General features: G+C 48.6%; 1 protein-coding gene across 5 annotated transcripts in view; it reads left to right on the top strand.

Annotated features, from left to right (window-relative positions):
- FCSK (fucose kinase) overlaps positions 1–4,346 on the top strand; it is a 37,479-nt gene that overhangs the window by 13,900 nt on the left and 19,233 nt on the right. For 2 of the 5 annotated variants that reach the window (XM_017516274.2, XM_037734156.1), the window contains exon 1: positions 2,055–2,268. The exons of 1 other annotated variant lie outside the window; for it this stretch is intronic. The gene's annotated coding sequence lies outside the window, so the exon portion shown is untranslated. Of the gene's footprint in view, positions 1–2,054; positions 2,269–2,467; positions 2,636–2,727; positions 2,811–4,346 lie in introns of those variants that run through there. 2 more of the 5 variants (XM_037734154.1, XM_037734153.1) reach the window with 2 other exon arrangements.

Raw genomic sequence — 4,346 nt, 5'->3', positions numbered from 1 at the left:
TTTTTTTTAAGATGGGGTTTCACCATAATGGCCAGGCTGGTCTTGAACTCCTGACCTCAGGTGATCCACCCACCTTGGCCGCCCAAAGTGCTGGGATTACAGGCATGATCCACCGCGCCCGGCCAAGGAAAGTACATTCTTATAAGAGAAATTCAAACTATACAGATAAAGCTCAAGTTCTCCCTGATCGTCCTCACCCTTAGCAGTCTTTCCCTAGCATGCATTCCTTTCCAGCCCTGTTCCTGTGTATCTGCACGCTATCTGTCCATAAACATTATTTTTGATTCTAGGGGCTTCCCATACATATTGCTGTATGACTTGCTAATTTCCCCTTAACACCATGTCCTGAACATCACTCCCTACTGAACATGTAGATCTGCCTTGCACAAATGTGCCTAGTTTAGTTTTCTAGTTGTAAACCAAAAAGCACCTGGGACTGGTCTCAATCAGTTTACAAGTTTATTTTGCCAAGGTTAAGGACAGCTGTACCTTTCTCCAAAGATGATTTTGAGGGCTTCAATATTTAAAGCGGAAAGAGCAGATATTGGGGAAAGAGGAAATTTTTTAAAGGCCTGGGTAGAGAAGAGGCCAATTGTTGCATTCTTCTGAGTCTTTTTTTTTTTTTTTTTTTTATTGGCCTTTTTTGACAGGGTCTTGCTCTGTTACACAGGCTGCAGTGCAGTGGAACGATCTCAGCTCACTGCAACTTCCACCTCCCAGGTTCAAGTAATTCTCCTGTCTTAGCTTCCTGAGTAGCTGAGATTACACTATTATTCCCACTATGCCCAGGTAGGTTTTTTTTTTTTTTCATATTTTTAGTTGAGATGGGGTTTTGCACTGTTGGCCAGGCTGGTCTCGAACTCTTGACCTCCGGTGATCCTCCTGCCTCGGCCTCCCAAAGTGCTGGAATTACAGGTGTGAGCCACCACACCCAACTTTTTTTTTTTTTGAGACGGAGTTTCACTCTTGTTGCCCAGGCTGGAGTGCAATGGCACAATCTCAGTTCACCACAACCTCCGCCTCCCAGGTTCAAGGGATTCTCCTGCCTCAGCCTACCATGCCTGGCTAATTTTTTGTATTTTTAGTAGAGATCGGGTTTCTCCTTGTTGTTCAGGCTGGTCTCAAAGGTGATCTGCCCACCTCGGCCTCCCAAAGTGCTGGGATTACAGATGTGAGCCACTGTGCTCTGCCTTTTCTGAGCCTTTGATCAGCCTTTCACATGTGAGAGGGGGTTAGAGGAATAGTCACTTATGCATTCATCTAGCTCAGTGAATTTGCATTTTTACAAAATAAAAAATAAACATACGGCAGAGGAAGCAATGAGATATGCATTTGTCTCAGGTGAGCAGAGAGATGACTTTGAGTTCTGTCAGTCCAGCACCTGTGAAGATAAGCTATCAATTTACACTGTCAGGGTGAAATTCCACAGAACTCTTTGAAGGTACAGATCTTGGGGCCCAGAAGGAATTTCCTAGTGGGCAAATTGTGAGGGCCAGGCCATATCTAGCTTTTTATCTTTGTAGTCATCTTATTAAGGAATAAAATGGGAGATAGGTTTGCCTAATGAAGTCCCCAGATGGACTTTTCCCTTTGGCTTAGTGACTTTGGGGTCCGGAGATTCATTTTCCTTTCACAAAGTACCCTAGAGAGAGACACTCGGAGTGTCTGCAATTTTCAGCCATGACAATCAATGCTGCCATTCACAACTTTCCCCAAATCTCTGCAGAACCCCTGCCCACTACGGAGTTGGAAAGTTTCTTCCCAAAGGACCCACGTGAGGAAACCAGCGCAATTTCTTCTAACTGCAAATGCAATGTAGCTGCTTCCACTTGGGCAAAGTGTGATTTTTCTACCGAGGAAAGCAGCAGCTCCAGGTCCTGGCCAGAGGGGTTAAAGAAAAAAAAAAAACCCAAACCAGAAAACAAACAAACAAAACAACAAAAAAGCAACATATTAACTTGGATCCCTGAGTTCCAGAAAAAGGACCTGTGTCTTTAAGGCGCATCGGTCTTTAGGGAGTTGTAGTTTCGAAGGTATTGGAGCGGCCCTCTCCGCACCTCCCTTCTGAATGCAGCCCCGCTCCCCTTCAGGAAAGCGCTGCCCCGGCCATCCCTGCTACCCAGTGCGGTGGCACCGAGCGTGTCTTTTGCCGGGCGGGGATCCGGCCAGGCGGACGCAGAGGTTAAACTACATTTCCCAGCGTGCGCCGCGAGGGTCGCGCAGCCTCGCGTTAAAGAGCCCGCTCCGCCGAGCACCGGGCCGCGGCAGGTACGTCTGTCCGCGAGGGTCCCCGCAGCGCCCCTGTGCCCCCGCGGCTTCCTGGTGCACCCTCCCTGACGGGTAGCACCGAGCTGAGCCGCGAGCTGCCCGGGGTCTTGACAGGGAAGAGTCCTCGGGAAGTCTGCGCCACCCGGGGAGCCCACAGGGGCTTCTGCGCTACCGCGTCCCCTTGGCCTGGTTTTTCTAGGGGATCCCCGCGACCCGTCTGGTGCGGCGGGACCTGCGGGCGGCTGGGACCGGGAGGGATGCGGGCCCCAGAGGATCCTCACCCTGAAGCAAGTGGGGCCCGGGATGCCGGCGCTGCTCTGAATTTGCTTTGAGGCCGCGTCTCTTGCCTCAGTTTACCCGGCCAGGGGTCAGTATTATGCACGAATCTCAGTGATATGTTGTTGGTTAATTTACAACACGATTTTACTCCTAATTAGCTTCTTTCGGTCTGTTATTCAGAAGGCAGCAAATACTCCGTGAACCTTTTTTTTCCTCTTTAAAGTTCTAAAATATGCAGTCCCTGACCCACCTCTCTTCAAAAGGTACATATGAAGAATTCTTTATATTTTATTCTATCTCTTGCCCCCCCACCCTATCCCAGTCTTGGACATCGTGGGGCTGAGGACACTAAAACATATTTCTTTTTCTTCTTTTGAGACGGAGTTTCCTTTCGCCCCGGCTGGTGTGTGGTGGCGTGATCTCCGCTCACTGCAACCTCTGTTTTCCAATTTCAAGCGATTCTCCTGCCTCAGCCTCCCAAGCAACTGAGATTGCAGGCACCCGCCACCATGCCCGGCTAATTTTTGTATTTTTACTAGAGACGGGGTTTCCCATGTTGGCCAGGCTGGTCTTGAACTCCTGTCCTCATGATCTGCCTGACTCGGCCTCCCAAAGTGTTGGGATTACAGGCGTGAGCCACCTCAGTGGCGAGATTGCACCATTGCGTTCCGGCCTGGGTGAAAAGAGCGGAATTCTGTCTCTCCCCCGCCTCCCAAAAAAAGCCAGGCATGGTGGCTCACACCTGTAATCCTAACCCTTTGGAAGGCCCAGGGGGAGGATTACTTGAGTCGGAGTTGTAGGTCAGCTTGGGCAGCAAAGCCAGACCCCCATCTCAACAACAACAAAAAAACCCTAGCGGGACTCATGCCTATAGTCCCAGCTACTTGGGAGGCTGAGATGAGAGGATCACTGGAGCCCAGGAGTTTGAGGCTGCAGTGAGCTGTGATCATGTCTCTGCATTCCACCCTTTGGTGCCAGAGCCAGACTCTGTTTCTCAAAAACAAAACAAAAACCGAGCCTGCCTGTACTATTAAAAGCTACTGCAAAAGCCAAAATTACCTTTGTACCAACCTAACAGCTAAGTTTCTGCTTTTTAAACGGTGGTTTCCTTATCCAGAGCTTCCGTGAGATAAGAGCCAATTATTAGGGCTGCTGGGTGGGTCATGTGAAGTGATGCTGAAGTGCCTTTGGCATAATGCCTGAAAAAAGCACTCCATATGTGTTAGCTACCTGTCTCATTTTACCTTTTGCATTAATCTCTCAGGAAATCAACCCCTCAGCCTTGCTTGATTTCCCCACGCCTTCCCTGATTGTTTTCTTCTTCAGCGTGATCTTTAACTCAGAGAATATTTGAGAGCTTCTAGTCCCTCCTTCAGGGACAGGTTAAACTCTCCTGCTTCCTTGTCTGGCTGGAAAGATCTGTCATTCATTGTGTGCCATATACTTTACCTTGTATTTGATGCTGAAAACAGTCCTGGGAGGTTAGTGTCTTTGACCATAATTTTCGGATTAGGAAACTGAGTCTTAGAGAGGTTAAGTAATTTGTCCAGGATCATACAGGAACAGGAAAGGATGGGGTCAGAGCCTTATGGGACTGATACTCAGCCCAGGACTGTTCCTCTGCCCCTGCCATTAGGAAGGGATACCCTCGCCACTCTGGCCATGATCTGTCACCTGCTCATGTCTCTCCATCGCTATGTTGAGATGAAGACTGGGCTCAGACCTTCTGGGCCATTGAACTTTATTTAGAGCATTTCTTTTCTGTCTTTCTTTCTTTCTTCTTCTTTTTTTTTTTTTTT

This window comes from Cebus imitator, unplaced genomic scaffold (genome assembly GCF_001604975.1).
Source record: "Cebus imitator isolate Cc_AM_T3 unplaced genomic scaffold, Cebus_imitator-1.0 Scaffold577, whole genome shotgun sequence".
NCBI classification, from domain to species: Eukaryota; Metazoa; Chordata; class Mammalia; order Primates; family Cebidae; genus Cebus; species Cebus imitator.
The sequence above is the reverse complement of the archived record's forward strand: the minus strand, read 5'-3'. Positions and strand labels throughout refer to the sequence as shown.